Raw genomic sequence first — 20,806 nt, 5'->3', positions numbered from 1 at the left:
ACGTTTCGTCCCCTGTCTAGGTTACATCCTCAGTGCTTGGGAGCTTCCTGTGAAGCGCTTCTGTGGTGTTTCCTCCGGTGTTTATAGTGGCCTGTCCCTGCCGCTTCTGGTTGTCAGTTTCAGCTGTCCGCTGTGGTGGCCGGTATATTGGGTCCAGGTCTATGTGTTTGTTGATGGAGTTTGTGGATGAGTGCCATGCTTCTAGGAATTCCCTGGCTGTTCTTTGTTTGGCTTGCCCTATAATGGTAGTGTTGTCCCAGTCGAATTCATGTTGCTTGTCATCTGCGTGATAGCTGGTCGTGTCGTTTCGTGGCTAGTTGATATTCGTGGATGCGGATCGTTAGCTGTCTTCCTGTTTGTCCTATGTAGTGTTTTGTACAGTCCTTGCATGGGACTGTACAAAACGCTACATAGGACAAACAGGAAGACAGCTAACGATCCGCATCCACGAACACCAACTAGCCACGAAACGACACGACCAGCCATCCTTCGTAGCCACATACTCAGATGACAAGCAACATGAGTTCGACTGGGACAACACTAATATTATAGGACAAGCCAAACAGAGAACAGCCAGGGAATTCCTAGAGGCATGGCACTCATCCACAGATTCAATCAATAAGCACATCGACCTGGACCCAATATACCGACTATTGCAATGGACAGCTGGAACTGACAACCAGAAGCGGCAGGTACAAATCACTATAAATGCCGGAGGAAACATCACAGAAGCGCTTCACAGGAGGCTCCCGAGCACTGAGGATGTCACCTAGACAGGCGAACAGAACCACAACTCCTCTAGAAGAGCCTGTATCACAGTCAAGTCCTTCCACTTTCTGTGATATCAAAAATGGTTGAAGGCACTGGATACTACAAAGGCTATGTTTCTGACAATATTTTGGCAATAACACAGGAGACACGTGCTCCAGAATTTGCCATGTGCCTAGATTAGCTGACCCAGTACAGCTGAAATACTACCTAACAATAGAGAAAATTGCCCAGGTATGTCCTGTCCACAAAATCAGACAAACCCAACCCTGCCAAGGGCACTCATAGCGTATCGCCCAAACTAGCGAATTTCAGGATTGAGAAACAAATAGAAGAAGGACTGAAGATGAACTCAAGACCTCATAAGGTACAAAAACAGAGACAGAGTGAGAGGTAGAATAGTTGGATTGGGAGAAATAAAAAAAGGAAAAATATTTTAAAACTTACACCTCGTAAATTTTCTGAAACAGTTAATTATCTAAAGGAATGCATCTCCACAATTTAATTTATTTCACTTCTGGGTCAGAGCTTAATTTACATTACTAGTAATCACTTGTACAGTTAATTGTTTGACTTAATTTCTGTGCAAGATTAATCAGAAATTAAGATGCAAATACAGCAACTTCATTAAGCTCACAAGAAGGTTAAGGGTGAGATGCTATTTATAGAAGATTAAGGACAGGGTGACATCTCAATCAGACTGCAACTTGAGGCAATTTGTAATTTGTGAGGCATCTCTCCATCACCACATTGTGTGGATTGTTCACACAGTGTTTGTTTTGCAACATATGACCCATTGATAATCAAAATCTTAACAGGACGGGAGACTGAGATGATGGAAATAGCATTTATAAAGTGCAATAGATGAAGTTTAGATAATGTAGGCCACAATGCTTCCTGATTTCTTATTTGTGTTTGATTATTACGTCCAGCTGGGAAGTTTTTTCCAAAGAGTTTAATACATGTAGTTCTTCTATAACACCGTGGTTGTGTTTCAGTGAAACCTCGCTTGATAGAAAAATCGCTTCCTAGAAATAATGGGAAAGTGGGGTTAGGGGCAGACCAGCAAAAATAAATCAATCATAATCACTCAAGTATTACCAAAAGTCTAACACAAAATATAGCACACCTGAATGAAAGTTAAAATCAGGTTTATTAATGTAACAAAATTAAATTTAATACAGTACATTTGAACAATTTAAGTAAGCTGCTGTTTGTATAGTACCTATCACAGAAAGCTGCTCTGTTGGCAGCTGACATCGGTGCATATGCAGAACGGTGTGGAGGTTTTGGCATGGACACTGGGGCATGCGCAGAATGAAACGCTTGAACCAAGCCCCACTGGAATCGCTCTATTACAAATGGAGGTAAGCGTTCTCCAAAATACCATTCCCTAAGTCTTAAGCGATGTTATACGTAAATCACGCTATCAAAACATGCATTATCCCGGAACTACCTGTATGTTATTGGCCATTAGCTGACTTCATTATGCTGAAATCACAAAGCAAGAGATTGCAAACCACCCTGGGAAAAAATTCACCTTGCTGGGTAAAAGGTATTCTCATATTCAACTGATGATCACCAAGAATAGACCACAATAATACAGAGTGTTTTTACTGTCTTAAAGTCAATGGTTTGATGTTGGTCTCAAATGACTACGCCACAGGAATATGACAGTGAAGTGCTGAGGGAATACTGTACTATCCTACAGGTAAGATGCTAAATTAGCACTATTTGGTTCCAGTGGATGTTGAGGCAGTTGATACCTGTAAGGATTAACTAACAACACAAAATGATCTTCACCCATCAGGATATAAAGGACAGGTCTTGAAAGCAGTTACCAGAGTTCAGTTGTTTGTAGTCCCTCTCTGTATACCGGGGTAGGGGGGGGTTGATTAACTTCCTGAAGAAGGGCTCATGCCCGAAACGTCGATTCTCCTTCTCCTTTAATGCTGCCTGACCTGCTGCACTTTTCCAGCAACACATTTTTCAGGGTTGATTAACTCGGACAACTGTTTTGCAGAGTGGGTTCAATCCCCAAAATGGCTGAGGTGACTATGAATGACTCTCCTTCTCAACCTCTCTCTCACCTGAGATGTGATGTCCCTAAGGTTAAACTGCCACCAGTGATCTCACTCTAATGAGAAAGTAGCCCTATGATCCACCAGGACTATGGCAACTTTACCCTTACCTTACCGGAATGTTTCACTTGTAGTAATGTGCACTTACCCTTAAGAATAGCTTGAAGTTTAAAAACAACAATATTTCAACACAAGAAACCCCCTCCCAATCCCAACAAGAAAATCCTAGTGAATATTCACCGTATCACTTCCACTGCCACTATGCTTTCCTTTTATATATATTTTACAGGTAAGTTAGTGCATGATAAAAATGAGATAAGCATTTGGATATAAAGGACTGATCCCAGGCCAGGTTGGCTATAAACAAGTCCAGGCAATGGGCTGTGGAGAGGTCATCTCTGTTTGTCCCTCTTCTACAGTTACGGTTGTGAATAGATGTCCTTAGAGAGGGAGCATCAGGTGTCCATCAATGCTCTCGATGCCTTTAGGGAGAGGTGGACACTGCAGGAGGTTTAGTGCTTTATTTCCCCCTCCAATCCATTTTCATTTAGCCCTTTCCCTCTCTCCCTAAATCCTCCTTAACATTTGATGGTTTGCATTGCCCATAATGGGCTTAATGTATAATATATTGATTTGACTACATGTGTGTTTACTGGTGGTAGATATAGTTAAAAAACAACAAAAACAAAAGTCATGGTCACTTCGGTGATGAGAAGGTCCCTCAGTTATATATGATACATAGAAGAAAAAAGACTTACCCTGAGAGAAGCTAACCAGTATTTATCTGAGTGCTCCTGTTATTGTTCAAGAGCTAAGCCACATAGCTGACAGTAATGTCTAACTACTCTTAAATTAAGCCTGATATCACTCTAAAGATTATCATTTAGCTCAATGAAAATACAACGAGCTATTAGGTACAAACTACAAACATCCTAATTACGAACACTCGTACTTACAAGTGTGATCACCTAGAGGGTATAATTCCCTAAAGACCTGATATACGAACATTAAGAGTACTTACAAATGGCTGCTTTAGAGTGTCCTGCATTGTGTTCTGATGTGCATATAAATTGACTTGAGAATGGACTCAGGAACAGAGCATCACAGGTATTGCCTCTACTTTGTAATAAACCTATCTTGCTTATCAAGAGTGCACCTATTATCAGTTGAAGATTTCGCATGGGCATCCTTCTACAATTGGTATTAGGGTCTTAGTCTATTATGAAGGAGAAGGATTGGTGGCATTGAATCTTCTCAAAGCATCCCAGGTGGTTCCAGTACATACAGTCACAATATGTTGGAAGTGCTCATATCTGAATGTATAGATTAGAGTGGTGCTGGAAAAGCATAGCAGGTCAGACAGCATCCAAGGAGCAGGAAAATCGACATTTCGTGCAAAAGCCCTTCATCAGGAATAGATGCCTCGATTCCTGATGAAGGGCTTTTGCCCAAAACATCGATTTTCCTGCTCCTCGGATGCTGCCTGACCTGCTGTGCTTTTCCAGCACCACTCTAATCTAGACTCTGGTTTCCAGCATTTGCAGTCCTTGTTTTTACTGTATCTGAATGTATACCTGTTGAAAGTCCCATCCTCTATAAAAAGAGTAGTGAACCTTTTGTATTGAAGACTCCTAAATTGCATCTCCCAAAATTTGCGGTTTCCGTATTCTGTTTTATAATAACATTCAGAGGAGGTTCATGAGAATGGTCCCGGGAATGAAAACCTTAACATATGAGGAATGTTTGAGGACTCTGGGTCTATAGACTTTAGAAGGATGAGGGGGACCTAACTGAAACATACAGAATACCGAATGACCTAGACAGAGTAGATGTTGAGAAAATGTTTCCATGGGTAGGACCGACTAGGACCCGATGGCACTGCCTTGGAATAAAGGGAAGACCTTTCAAAATGGAGATAAGGAGAAGCTTCTTCTGCTAGACAGTAGTGAATCTATGGAATTCATTGCCACAGAAGACTGTGGAGGCCAGGTCTTTGACTGTATTTAAAACAGAGATAGATAAGTTCTTGAGTATCAAAGAGATCAAGGGTTACTGGGAAAAAGCAGGAGAATGGGGTTGAGAAACTTATCAGCCATGATTGAATGGCAGAGCAGACTCAATGGGCCGAATGGCTTAATTTCTGCTCCTATGTCTTATGGTCTTAACATACAATGCATACCAAATAAATTATTGGTGAATGGGATGTGTTGAAATCTTTTCGAGGAATGGAAATTGTGCTGCAGAAATGATGGTTTTCAATACAACAGAGACTGAGTTGGATACAGTTGAAGCATTGTGGTCTGTAGATGACAGGCAAGGTATAGACAAAGATTACCAAACAATCCATAGGACGGAGTGCTCTTTTACCATGCCTGGCAGGTTATGGCATGCCCGTGTCAAGTGATGAGAATGTTAGAATGGTGAATGTTCTAGAATTTTCTTTCATTGATTATGGGATGAGATACAAAATCTTTCCTTAAGAAATTAAATAGGTCTGATGGTAGGGTAGATGTTGTAGCAAAGAATGAGTCTGATCCTTACATCTCACACTTAGATAAGAAAACAAGAAATAGAAGCTGGTGCAGGCCACATTTGGCCTACAATTCACTAAATTCATGGCTGATCTTGACCTTGACTGCAGTTTTCTGCATTTTACCTAAATTTACTGCCTTATAAAAAAGGTATACGAGCATGTTGGTAATTATCTCCTCCTCTCTAAAAGCAGATAAATTAATAACAACCCAAATTAGCTGAACATATGCAATTAATACATTTTCTTGCTGTTGGAAGTGTTGTGGGGCCCTCTTGTGGTAGAGTTCCTATCTCTGGATCAGGAGGCCTGACTAGGAAAAATAGGTTAATTTTTTTAAAATATAAGAAGTGTTGTGGTGCCTTCTGTGGTGCAGTGGTAACGTCCTTACCCTTGGACTGGGAAGCCTGAGTTCAAGTCCCACCTACTCCAGAGGTAAGCCTTAAGATCTCTGAACAGTTTGATGAGGAAAATACCTAGAAAATGTTGTTCCAAGGGAGATTTGGTGATGGGGAAAGAAACTTTCATTATGTGTAACAGTGTTTCAGGGAAAAAAAATGTTGTGAAGGGTTCTTGTGGTGCAATGGTAGCGTCCCTGCCTCCGAGGAAGGGTCACCGGATCCGAAATGTTAACTTTGATTTCTCTTCACAGATGCTGCCAGACCTGCTGAGCTTTTCCAGCAATTTCTGTTTTTGTTTCTGAACCAGGAAATATAGCTTCAAGTCTCACCTACTCTAGAAGTGTATAATAACATTTATGAACAGATTACTGATAAAATCTCTATAAAGAACCTGTAGTGATTGGAACCAGGTGGATCTTGTTGACTATGAGATCCTTAATTGGGGTTGTTAGCCTTGGCCAATCAGGGAGCCCTGGCTGACAAACAAAAACAGGGGATGTAGAATATCCTCAGTTCAGGCAACTGACTCCGAGATGGCTTGCCACAGCCATTGTTACCATGGGTTTTGGTTTTGGTTTTATTTGAGGAACAGACTCTTGAACTGGCTGGCCACAGCAAGTGTGTCTTAGGCTCCTGGCTCTTGAGCTGACTGGTCACAACCAGTGGATTTGGGAGGCACTAGCTCTTGAGCTGACTAGTCACAGCCAGTGTGCCCTGAGGGTTCAAAAAAACCAAAACATATATGTAACCAGAGGATTTAGAATCTCCTCAGTTCAGGAGACTTGATGACGGGATACTGGTCTCTGCAGTTATTTCAGATCAAAAAATTCATCATGTGGCATCAACTCATGGAAATGTTGACACCATTTCCTGTTTAAAATCTCTGTATTCAACAAGTCACAGGTTGAAGACAGTAAATAAAATCTTTAGAGCAATGGTGCGATGAATTACAAGGAGAACATACATTAAAATGGAAGGCAATTTATTATTGGGAGTAATGAGCAATGAAGATAAAGAAACCCTTAAATGGAACAATCATGTTTCTGATGATGAATAGGCAGTAAGGATAGAAAACATTGCTCTTATCTGGCCTCAAGTTCAGCAAGGTTACTAACTGTGGTGTTTAATAAACCTCCCTGAACACCCATGGCCTTTTCCTGTCCTGCTAATGTCTTTAATTCATCAAATTGCTTCCTGTTATCCAGCAACATTTTTTTTCCAAAAAAATGATGAAAAGGAATGAAGAGATACTGAACTATTAACTAAGCTATGAAATTAATTTTCTAACCAATATACAAAACAAAAAATCCTTCCTTCCTTCACAAAAGGTAGTGCTCTTCACACTACAATTGTGTTCTATGTCAGCCAAAGGAATAGATGAGACTAACACTTCCTCTAATTTTATTTGCAGTGCACAGACAATTGCATGCAGTTGCGACTTATGAAAGTGAAGGTAAACATGTGAACACACTGATTAACAGTCACAGAACCTCAGAGGAATGTCTGAGTGGCTACATACCTGTGCAGACCTGGAGGAAATATTGGATAGGACTCATAGACATCATTGATTCATGAACTTGGACAAAAGAGATTCCCAAACCAGGATTAATTTTCCAACAATAGACAATGGTTCCAGCTACTATAGGAGGGCTGTTGTGAAACTTGAAAGGGTTGAGAAAATATTGACAAGGATGTTACCAGGGTTGGAGGGTTTGAGCTACAGGGAGAGGTTGAATAGGCTGAGGCTGTATTCCCTGCAGCGTCGGTCGCTGAGGGTAACCTTATAGAGGTTTATAAAATCATGAGGGGCGTGGAGAGGGTGAATAGTCAAGATCTTTTTCCCGGGGTAGGGGAGTCCAAAACTAGAGGACACAGGTTTGAGGTGAGAGACGAAAGATCTAAAAAGCACCTAAGGAGCAACCTTTTCATGCGAAGTGTGGTGTGTGTATGGAATGAACTACCAGAGGAAGTAGTGGAGGCTGGTACAATTACAACATTTAAGAGGCATTTGGATGGGTATATGAATCAGAAAGGTTTAGAGGTGTATGGGCCAAGTGCTGACAAATGGGACTAAATTTATCTAGGATAGTTGGTCAGCATGGATGAGTTGGACTGAAGGGTCTGTTTCCATACTCCATACCTCTATGATTCTATGTAAATTTGATGCTACCACATACATACTTGCAGAATTACATTTTATTTTGCTCAAAAACTGTATGAATCCATGTAAAAATCAATCTGAACATGGGGGCACAGACAGCCTCACACAGGGCACCTCACAACTTCAATGTATTATCTGAACTGACATGGCACCTATTGCTAAAGCTCACTTGAGAATGTAACTTTGAAAAATGTTCTGGGATTTCATATGGAAGAATTGAAATCAACATGGTAAGTAACGGGGCTCAGGTCTCTGGCACGGAGCCTGTCCCCGTTACTCAGGCTTGGATCGGCGCAACATCGAGGGCCCAAGGGCCTGTACTGCGCTGTATTCTTCTATGTTCTATGTTCTATTCTAAAAGATGAGAGACTTAACAAACAATCCAGGTCTTTTTCAATATATAATTTCAGTTACATCACACTGTAAACTGTTGCTATAAATTCTGTGTCTTACGATCTTATACTCCACAACCACCTCCGAAAGTTAGTGCTTCCAAAAAAACCTGTTGGACTATAACCTGGTGTTTTGTGATTTTTAACTTTGACCATGTGCATAAACAGACTTACAAAGCACAGTCTGCAGGAGGGTTTTTATTAACAGAGTGTGTGGAACCAGTATCTAATTTTGAGATAATTTGCTTTTGTTCAAATCATTGAATCCCTACAGCGTGGAAACAGGCCCTTCAGCCCAGCAAGTCCACATCGACTCTCCAAAGAATAACTCACCCAGACCCATTCCCCTACCCTACTATTCTACATTTACCTCTGACTAATGCACCTAGCCTACATCTCCCTGAACATTATTGGCAATTTAGCATGGCCAATTCACCTAACCTACACATCTTTGGATTGTGAGAGGAGATCAGAGCACCTACAGGATACTCATTCGGAGGACATGCAAACTCCACACAGAGAGTTGCCTGAGGCTGGAATCGTACCCAGGTCTCTTGCGCTGTGAGACAGCAACCACTGTGCTGCCCTTGTTTTTGATGTTTACACTAAAAGTCAAAAATCTTAGAGGTTTGTAACACATTTGTCTCATCGAGTCTATACCAGTCAAAAACAAGCACTTAACTGTTCTAATCCCACTGTCTAGCATTTGACCCATAGCTGCGGAGACCTTGGCATTGCAAATATACGTCTAAATGTTTTTTTAAATGATAAGAGGGTTAATGCCTCTATTGCCCTTACCCTCTGGGTGAAATTTATTTTCTTACATCCCCTCTCAATCTTCCCTTAAATAATCAACCCCCTTCCCCAAGGGGAAACATTCTTCCCTGCCTACTTTACCTATGCCCCTCATAATTTCATACAACTTAATCATGTCCCCTTTCAGTCTCCTCTGCTGTCAAGAAAAAAAAACCTAGTCTGTCCAATCTATTTTCATAACTGAAACTTTCTAGACCAAGCAAGATGCTGGTAAATCTCCTCTGCACTTTCAATGGTTTATATACTAATTTATCTCCATCTATTTGTTTGCATCTTTTCAACTTTTTCAACAATTCACCAGATGCTTTGTGGCTTCAAAAAAGAATCTAATGCAGTCTGCTATTATTGATGGTGACAATACTTTCTGTATCTATAAACAGATAGGGAGAAAGAGCCGTGCACAATACTCATCATTCTACAAATTACATAAATGTGTTGCAAATCATCCAACTCAAAAATTACAGAATTGTGTCCTTGCCATAATAATTTATTTACAAAGAAATTAAGCAGTTTGTGAAGAATCTGCTTTGAAAAGACTACTGTAGTTCACATTAGTGGAACTTTTCAAAGCTATTATTTAAATTATTTCACTGGTGACAGACTGGCATTGACAGGGAGGATTCTTATTATTTCACTGGTGAAGTGATAGCTATTTGATGTTTAACACAAATTGCATAGTAACTATGGTATGCATTTTATAATGGTATAACTTTGAACTATTCCTAGGCTATGAACAATCTCAGATGGTTCTTTTGAATTCTCTATCCCAGTAGAATTATGGATGCTCAGACAGTAAGGACGTTCAAGACTGATAGCGCCTCAATTTCAAATCTCCTCATGCCCTCATAACTCCCAATCTCTGTAACACCTCCAACCCTACAATTCCCTGATATTTCTGTGCTTCTCCATTTTTGACCTCTGGTGGTGACTTTTAGAAAGGTGTTTAGTTAATTTAGATTAGTCCAATTCCATTCTGCAGATCTAATTAAGTCTCAAATTAACCCCTTTAAAGGATTTAGTTCAGATATTACAAATTCAACAGAGATATTCCATGAGGCATAATTAAGACATTGAATAATGAAGGATATAAATTTTATTGTTTATCATTGAACAAAACAACACACTTGACTCACAACATAGGACTATTTAAGTAACAATAAAAAAATACAAGTTATCTCTAAGTTAAAAATCACACAATATCAGGTTATAGTCCAACAGGTTTATTTGGAAGCATTACCTTTTGGAGTACTGCGCCTTCATCAGGTAGCATCTGCAGAGAGAAAGGATAGATAATACTTCAGGTCCCATGACCCTTCTTCAGAACTGATTGTAACGAGGAAAAGGTTGGCATACATGCTCAAGATGGAGTGGGGAGGGAGAGGTGGGGGGACAGAAGGGGATGGTGGTGAAGAGGGGAGTAAATGATGGGTGAAGATGGAACTCCAGAAAGAGAGAACAGCAGTCGAGCAGACAAAGGAATGAATAATGGCCAGCCTGGGTAATCAATAGCTGTTAATGGGGATCGTTAGTGACCAACAATGGGTTGGTTACAGTAGCAGCCCATGTGATGACAAAGGCTGGTGTGTGATTGTTAGGAGAAGGACATGGAGAAGGGGCTCTGACCCTAAAATTATTGAACTTGACATTGAGTCCAGAAGGCTGCAGGCTCACCAAGCGGAAAATGAGATGCTGTTCTTGTTCCAATCCGACTCCGGTCCCTCCCCACAACTTCTGTACTTTGATGACATCATGCAGTAAAAGTAATGTGCTTCTTTTAATTAATCCACTGTTGCTGGCTGGCTGCTACCTAAATTTAGAGTCAGTGTTCTCCAACTATTAGTATGGTAGTACAAAATGATTTATTTCAGGATGATGTGGGAACAAAAAATGCATTTCGCGGAATACACATGTTTGTAAAAAGCCTAGAAAATTGGTCATGTTTATCAAACCAAATCTACCAAAGTAAAAATCTGAAACTCATGTTGTAAATGTCAGATTTCCATCTTTCTGTCATTGGCAATCATGCCTTAGTACCTACCTGGACACTAAATGCTGAAATGCCTTCCTTAATTCTCCACATCTTTACCTTTCTCTTCTCACTTGAGATATTACTTACAGCTTTCTTACCAACTCGCCAATATCTCCTGAACTGCTTCATTGTCAATGTTTGCCTCTTCTGAGCACGTTGTCAATTTCCCAGCTTGCAGATGATATATGAATGTAAGTTCAAACAAGGGGCAATCCCTGGTCTATACTCAGTTTTCGGGAACTGCAGTAGAAGTTATGCAATTGCATCAGTTTCTGCACTTGGTCACTATCTAATGATTCCTGCTGGAAAAATGCATTTCTTTTAGTGGTCAGAGAGGACTGAGTAAATTTTGATGAGCTCCATGTACAATCAGTCTGCCAACATGCAGGCCATGACTTTGATAATAATGAAGAACATTTGTACCATTACAAGAATTGCTCCTGAGGCTGAAATCCAGAAGTTCCACCCCAACATTCTGTATGGACCATTTGCATGGGTTTGGGAGGGAGTGGAGCCTGGAGGAGTTGACCGTAAGGAATGGGACACATCCATATGTCCTCCCGAGAAGGCACCTTGCCTTTCTGAAAGGGTACCATACCTCTCCAATTGACTCCAATGGACTTGCTTTTATCATGCCTAATCTGTATACATCTTTTTACTCGCTAATGGAAATTAGAAATGACGAGTGACACTTTTGTTATGTATGGGTTACAGCCTCTGTGAACAAAAGTGTCGCTCATCATTTCTAATTGACAAAGGAAACTGTTAAAAGCAAAAGTGAAAAACAACTTTCAAAAGAAACTCTTAAAAGCATTTCAATCTGTAAAGCATTTAAATTCATGGCCTTTAAGTATTTGAAAAACTTTGGAGGGTTTATTGAAAACAATGCACAATAATTCACACTGTTTGTTGATATAAACTTGTGGTCTATCATTACTGGATTAGATTAGATTCCCTACAGTGTGGAAACAGGCCCTTCGACCCAACAAGTCCACACTGACCCTCCAAAGAGTAGCCCACCCAGACCCATTTCCCTCTGACTAATGCACCTAACACAATGGGCAATTTAGCATGGCCAATTCACCTAACCTGCACATCTTTGGACTGTGGGAGGAAACCAGAATACCCAGAGGAAACCCATGCAGATACAGGGAGGTTGTGCAAACTCCACACAGACAGTCACCCGAGGCTGGTATTGAACCTGGGACCCTGGTGCTGTGAGGCAGCAGTGCAACCACTGAGCCACCGTGCTGCCACATCTGATTTCACAACCTTCAGTTGTCAAAGTAGGCTGCCTAATAATATTATAATTTCACTGATAACTCAATGTGGCCATTGGTTGCTGGAGGTGATAATATGTATTTCAATACAAATATTTATAAGGAATTAACAGAATTATAAGAAAAAGCAATTGAACAAAATGTTTTTTTATTAGAGATTCAGTATTTGCTGGAATGTGAGTGTGGTGAATGGATTTTTATGAACCAAGTAGTAATTTTCAATAAAGTCAACACAGCCAATTAGAACATTATTTGATTTAATTTCAGCATGGGTCTTGAGTGTGCTATTGATGGATACTTGGTAAATTGGGATTGTCCATGCAAGGATAAAGGATAACAAATGCATGAGTCAGTATTATGTTGGAATTGGGGCTATAAAGAGCCAATGGAGTGATTAGACAGGCACAGTTTGGCTTGCGGGATATGAGGTATTGTGGGGGATGTGTGGAGAGGCATTGATTGGCACCAAGGACCATTGAGGGTCAATGGGAGCATGACGTGGTATGAGTTAGGATGGTTAGGGCCTGAGGACTGTATTTTATTTTATTGTTTTTTTCTTAAAATGAAAGACACAGAGTCAGAATCCTCTTCCTCTTCACTGCGGACTTGCAATCCCTTTCCATCTCCATCCCCATCAAGACAGTCTCAGGGCTCCCTGCTTCTTTCTGGAAAAAAAGGTCTGAACCATGCCCATCCACTACTACCACCCTGTAGATCCTAAGAAGGTAAGATGTGGTTGAAATAAATCCATGCAGAATAGCCTTAGTTGAGTAGACAGACTTTCCAGAGGATAGTTGGGCACAAGCATATTAAAATTTCCTGATTCACACAGTCCCAGCAAGACACAGTAAATTCTGATACATAGAATCACAGAATTCCCATTCAGCCCATTGAGTTCACACCAACCCTCCGAAGAGCATCCCAGCCAGACCTACCTTCTACCCTATTCCTGTACCCCTGCATTTCCCCATGGCTAATCCACCTAGCTTGCACATCCTTGGACACTATGAGCAATTTAGCATGGCCAGTCCACCTAACCTGCACACCTTTGGACTGTGGGAGGAAATCAGAGCATCCGGAGGAAACCCATACAGACACAGGGAGAATGTGCAAACTCCATACAGACAGTCGCCCAAGGGTCAAATCAAACTTGGGCCCCTGGCAGATGGCTTTGTCTCTCTCATTGTCTCATTATTGTTGATGCCCACTTTTCAAGTTTAATGGAGGTCTTTCAATGGTACCTCCCTTTCCATTGTCATGGCAGCATGGTGGCACAGTGGTTAGTACTGCTGCCTTGCAGTGCTAGGGACCCAGGTTCAATTCTAGCCTTGGGTGACTGTGTGGAGTTTGTACATTCTCCCCGTGTCTATGTGGGTTTCCTTTGGTTGCTCTGCTTTCCTCCCACAATCCAAAGATGAATTGGCCATGCTAAATTGTCCATAGTGTTAGGTGCATTAGTCAGAGGCAAATGGGTCTGGGTGGGTTACTCTTCAAAAGGTTAGTATGGACTTGTTGGGCTGAAGAGCCTGTTTCCATGCTGTAGGTAATCTAATCTAAGGATCATGCTTTAATTCAAGATGGATACTAGTAATGAAGGGTTGAGGGCATGTTTTTGCTGAAGAAATCTGCATTTACTAATAAGGTGTGGAGGAGCCTGTGTTGTACTGGGGTGGACAAAGTTAAAAATCACACAAGACCGGGTTATGGTGAAACAGGTTTATTTGGAAGCCCTGGCTTTCGGATTGCTGCTCCTTCATCAAGAACTATGACCTGGTGTTATGTGATTTTTTTAACTTTACTAACAAGGTACTAGCACTGCAATTTTGATTCCATTGCCAAAACTGTTCCAAACATCATTAACAAAATGATCGTGTGCAATGCAGATAGATTTCTAACTTTGCAATCCAGCTTGTGTTAACTGATAACAAAACATTGTTTTCCACCTGCACAGTGATTGGATTGGTGCTAGCACAATTTATTGGAACAATATTTTATAATGTGTCAGCTTGTACAAACCAGTAAATCTACTCTCAGAAGAATTGACCAATAGTTTCCAAAAGAAGCTAACAACTCAAAATAGTCTTGAACTTCAGCATTTCCTCTTTCCTTTCCCAATTATTCCTCATACAGGCCTATAGCACTATATTGTTTGTGCCCCTTTGAGTGAAGATAACATTTGCTCCCAGGAAGAGCACATGGATGCTTTTCCAGTTCAGAAAAGAACTATTGTGTGGCAGCGACCTTATAGTTTTACAAAACTCATCCAGTGTTACCTCCTGCCATAGGCAAACAGATTGATAACCAACCTACATGGCCATCAAGACAAAGCATCTGGCCTAGAGGATGGACACCACCACACCATGCCACAAGGCATTGGTCTTGTGATCTCCCTGAGCTGCACTTTTGCCCAATAGTGGAAAAAGTTTATGCACTTCCTGTCTTTGTGTTTAAACATATTGTAGTCATTTATTTCCTGCTACTTCATCTGATTAGTAAATTATGATGTAATTGTTCTCAAAGGTAGCACAGTGATCTGGTATCTTCACCATGACTTGATCCTGGGACTTTCCTTCTTCCCCCTCCACCCTTTAATTCATTCACGAATTCTCCTCTGTCCCCAAGTGATGCTCCTTCTCTCCTGACTGGTCCTATAGTCTCCTCATCACTGGAGGACTATGCTGGTTTCTCAATGCAGAACCTATCCTATTGACTGAATCTTACTTTTTCTTTGGCCAAGTGTTGAGCCTTTGGTTCTCGCAAGGCCTTGCGAGTTCTCTCACTGCATCTTACCAAACTTGCCTCAATTAATTACCTAGGAAAAAGTGTGGACTGCAGATACTGGAGAGTCAGAGTCAAACAGTATAGCGCTGGAAAAGCACAGCAGGTCAGGCAGCATCCGAGGAGCAGGAGAGTCAATGTTTCAGACATAAACCCATTCCACTCTAATCGTAACAGGCCCTATCACATCCAACTTGCACCCCTTCTTTTGGAATTCACCAGATCCCTTGCGGCTGCAACATGAAATGCCCATCGGGTCCACTGGACAAGCATTACCAGTCCACAGGAATTGCTGGAAGCACTATGCAGAGAAAGCATGCTTAATATTTCAAGTCCAGTGACCCATCCTCAGATTTGATTGGAACAAGCAAAATACGTCATATATGCTGAACATGGGATGGGGATACATAACAGGCACAAACAATAGCTAGAAATGGAGCCCAGAGAAAGAGAACAAGCAGGATGCTGGGAAAGCACAGCAAGCCAGGCTGGATTCATCCCTCCCATTGACCCACCAGGTCGCAGCCTCTACCTGTCTTCATCTATTCCCACCTCACCACCCTGCACCCCCCTCCCTCCTTACTGCAGCTCCCCTTACACCCACCCCCAGTCCTGAAGAAGGGTTACACTCGAAACGTTGACTTCTCCCCCTCCTGATGCTACCAGGTTCTTCCAGACTCCTGCTTGTCTCCCTTGGATTCCAGCATCTGCAGTTTTCTTTTGCCTCAGAGAGAGAGAACAGCAGTTGGGCAGACAAAGGAATGGATAATGGTGAGCCACAGAGGAAGGAGAGCTGGTAATAGGGATCATTAGAGGGTGAGGATGCATTGGCTGTGACGAAAGCAGCCAGAGGTGTGGGTTTGAGTAAAGAACATAGAAGAAGGTGCTCAAGCCCTGAAATTATTATGCCTGATATTGAGTCCTGAAGGCTGTAGAGTTCATAAGCAGAACCCAATTTCTGTTTTTGTTTTAGATTTCCAGCATCTGCAGTAATTGAGTCAAAGAGCTGTTCAGCGTGGACAGAAACACTTCATCTAACTCATCCATGCTAACCAGATATCTTAAATTAATCCAGCACTTGGCACATGTCCCTCTAAACCTTCCCTATTCATGTAACCATCCAGATGCCTTTTAAATGCTGTAATTGTACCAGCCTCCACCACTTTCTCTGGCAGCTCATTCCATACATGCACCACCCCCGTGTGAAAAAGTTACCCCTTAGGTCCCTATTAAATCTTTCCCTTCTCACCTTTAAGCTATGCGTCTAGTTCTGGACCCTGCTACCCAGTCCTTTGTTTCTTGTTTACTATCAGTTCGGAGCTGCACTGCACAGTTTCAGACATTTGGCCCAGATGAGGTGGGTGGAGTAGAATCGGTGCCCTGTTTTTGCAGACAGGGTCCTGCTGAATGGGGTGGTGTGGACGTGGACTGTACAACAGTTCCTTATCACCTGAATGGCTTTACACCATGAATTTTTGATTAGTATTCAACTCCAAGTTTCATACCAGCGTGTGATGATTCATCTTTACGTTGTCTTGCTTTTCTCTCCTGTCAAGCTTAAGCAAGGTAATCTGTGTCCTTGGAATATGTTTAAACACCAGCTCATGAGGTGAGCAGCCCGCTATTATTCTCCAAAAGAAAAGAAAATTTATCACAATGAGAAATTTAGAATTGATTGGCAAGAATGACACAAAACAAGCATATCTGCAAACAGCCCTTTGTAATCTTCAGCCTTCTCTTTGTAGTACTTTTTGATGCTGCGTGATGTGGTGGGATGAGAATATATTGATTTTGTCCTTAGAAATAATTCTAACTCTTCTGATGTAAACTGTAGACAATTATATGATAGCAACACCTCTGGCAACCTATAACCTTAATAGTTTTGTAATTTGTGACATTGGGTACACTCAACATTGACCAATTGTCTATAGCTATTGTTCAAAACATTCCATTCTACTTCAAAGAAATTAACAAATACTAATTCCCTTGTTTTTCTTATGTTTGAAAATGTTCTTTTTGATCTAGCCTGCTCCCTATGTGCTCCTAACTGTGTGTTAGATACTGGCTTAGCTGACAGAATGTCCATTGCATATTGTCTTTTATCTTTGATGTGGACGTGCTGCTGATGGTCGAAGGTGAACTTCTGACGTTGTCTTTTATCTCGACTTTAAACTTGTGATGCCAAATGTTTTTGTTTGGCTGTCTTTGCATTACGACATTTGTGATTTCTCAGGTGAGTCAAAGTACTGCAGATGCTGGAAACCCAGTATAAAACCGGAAAGTGCTAAAGAAGCTCAGCAGGAACTGTGAGGGAAGAGTTTGAAGTCTATTCTGAATCTTCATCAGAACTGAAGAGAGAGGTGGAAAAGGGACGGGCCTCATATTGTGGAACAAGTTGGAGGGGCATAAGTGGAACAGAAGGGAAGGTTAGGGAAAGGGTAGAGGGGGAGCAAGATTCAAGATCATGGCTGCCACGCCACGCAAAAGAAAAGGAAGTGGGAATGGTGTTAACCGCGTGTAGGAGCAGCAATTACTGTTTCATATGCTGTTGCATTGTTTTGGAACTTTGGAAAAAAAAGTCAAAACAACAGCAGTTTTAAAAGGGAGAAGAACAGACAAAGGAAGCACATGGTGAGGACAGTGCAGCAGAGAGAGAGAGAGAGAGTGAACCTGCACAGTTACTGCCTTTGCTGTTTGAATTCGTGTATCGTTGGACATCAGAGTGCATGTGGGAAAATTATCAAACAGTGAAATTCACAACTGATCTTGGAGGAACTGTTGAGCGAAGTTCACAGCACAGAATCAGATAAATTAATTGTTGTTTTAAGTGTGGCCGACAGAGAATCTGCAGTAGTGAGTAGTGTAGGTTCTTTCTTGAAAATATGTTTTGGAGGTATGTCTCTTGATTAAACTTAAAATATAAGCCATAGCTATTAATTTAACCTGTGGCAGTGTTTGTAGAGGAATAACACGGTGTTATTTTCTGGGTCTGTAGACTGTGAAGGAGCAAAATTGGCCTTTAATAGAGTGATATGTACTTCTTGTCAGATGTGGGAGTTTAAAGAGAGTTTAAGGGTTACTGCGGATTATATCTGCCATAATGCTGCTGGCTGTGAATCTTATCAGATTGAGTGGATCGGTTGGAGAGACAGTTAGAAGCAATGAGAAATTTGTAGCAGCAACAGTATGTGATGGATGGCAGTTATAGGAAGGGGGAAAAGCTCAGATACAGTCACATAGAGGGGCTAACTCCAGGAAAGGAAAGAGAGGTAGGCAGCTAGTGCAGGAGTCTTTTGTGGATATACTCTTTTCAAAAGGTATGCTGTTTTGGAAAATGTAGGTGGTGATGGATTCTCAGGGGAACATAGCACAAACAGCCAAGTTTCTGATATTGAGACTGGCTCTAATGCAACGAGGGGTACGTCAGGTTCCAAGAGCTCAATTGTGTTAGGAGATTCTGTAGTCAGAGGTACGGACAGACATTCCTGCGGCCAGCAGCGAAAAAGCAGAATGATGTGTTGCTTCCTTGGTGCCAGGATCAAGGATGTCGCAGAGAGAGTGCAGAATGTTCTCACAGGGGAGAGGGGCCAGCAAGAGGTCATTGTCCACATTGGAACCAATGACATAGGAAGGGAAAAGGTTGAGATTCTGAAGGGAGATTACAGAGAGTTAGGCAGAAATTTAAAAAGGAGATCCTCTACAGTAGTAATATCTGGATTACTCCCGGTGCTACGAGCTAGTGAGGGCAGGAATAGGAGAATAGAGCAGATAAGCGCATGGCTGAGGAGCTGGTGTATGGGGGAAGGATTCACATTTTTGGATCATTGGAATTTCTTTTGGGGTAGAAGTGACCTGTACAAGAAGGACAGATTGCACCTAAATTGGAAGGGGACTAATATACTGGCAGGGAAATTTGCTAGAGCTGCTCAGGAGGATTTAAACTAGTAAGGTGGGGATGGGTGGGACCCAGGGAGATAGTGAGGAAAGAGATCACTGTATTCCATGAGATCTAACCTTGCTAATCAATCTCCCATGGGGAACCTTCTCGAGCGCCTTACTGAAATCCATACAGATCACATCTACTGCTCTGCCCTCATCAATCCTCTTTGTTACTTCCTTAAAAAACTCAATCAAGTTTGTGAGACATGATTTCCCACGCACAAAATCATGTTGACTATCCCTAATTAGTCCTTGCCTTTCCAAATACATGTACAACCTATCCCTCAGGATTCCCTCCAACAACTTGCTCACCACTGACGTCAGGCTCACTGGTCTATAGTTCCCTGGCTTGTCCTTAACACCCTTCTTAAACAGTGGCACCAAGTTAGCCAACCTCCAGTCTGAGACTATCAATGATACAAATATCTCAGCAAGAGGCCCAGCAATCACTTCTCCAGCTTCCCACAGAGATCTACGCTACACCTGATCAGGTCCTGGGGAATTATCCAGTTTTATGCATTTCAAGACATCCAGCACTTCCTCCTCTGTAATCTGGACATTATGCAAGATGTCACCATCTATTTCCCTCCAGTCCAAATCTTCCATATTCTTTTCCACAGTTAAATACTGATGCAAAATACTCGTTTAGTATCTCCTCCATTTTCTGTGGCTCCACATAAAGACCCCCTTGTTGATCTTTGAAGGGTCCTATTCTCTTCCTAGTTACCCTTTTGTCCTTAATGTATTTGTAAAAACTCTTTGGATTCTCCTTAATTCTATTTGCCAAAGCTATCCCATGTCCTCTTTTTGCCCTCCTGATTTCCCTCTTAAGTATACTCCTATTGCCTTTATACTCTTCTAAGGATTCACTCGTTCTATCCTGTCAATACCTTACATATGCTTCCTTCTTTTTCTTAATAAAACCCTCAATTTCTTTAGTCATCTAGCATTCCTTATACCTACCAGCCTTTCCTTTCACCAAGACAGGAATATACTTTTCTGGATTCTCGTTATCTCATTTCTGAAGGCTTCCCATTTTCCAGCCGTCCCTTTACCTGCGAACATCTACGCCCAATCAGCTTTCGAAAGTTCTTGCCTAATACTGTCAAAATTGGCCTTTCTCCAATTTAGAATTTCAACTTTTGGATCTGGTCTATCTTTTTCCATCATTATTTTAAACCTACTAGAATTATGGTCACTGGCCCCAAAGTGCTTCCCCACTGACATCTCAGTCACCTGCCCTGCCTTATTTCCCAAGAGTAGGTCAAGTTTTGCACCTTCTCTAGTAGGTACGTCCACATACTGAAGCAGAAAGTTTTCTTGTACACACTTAACAAATTCCTCTCCATCTAAACCCTTAACACTATGGTAGTCCCACTCTATGTTTGGAAAGTTAAAATCCCCTACCATAACCACCCTATTTTTCTTACAACTCGCTGAAACCTCTTGACAAGTTTGTTTCTCAATTTCCTTCTGACTATTAGGGGGTCTATAATACAATCCCAATAAGGTTATCATCCCTTTCGTATTATTCAGTTCCACCCAAATAACTTCCCTGGATGTATTTCCAGGCATATACTCCCTCAGCACAGCACAGCTCCTTTATCAAAAATGCCACTCCCCCTCCTCTC

This window comes from Chiloscyllium plagiosum, chromosome 17 (genome assembly GCF_004010195.1).
Source record: "Chiloscyllium plagiosum isolate BGI_BamShark_2017 chromosome 17, ASM401019v2, whole genome shotgun sequence".
Lineage (NCBI taxonomy): Eukaryota > Metazoa > Chordata > Chondrichthyes > Orectolobiformes > Hemiscylliidae > Chiloscyllium > Chiloscyllium plagiosum.
Note: the sequence above shows the minus strand (reverse complement) of the source record.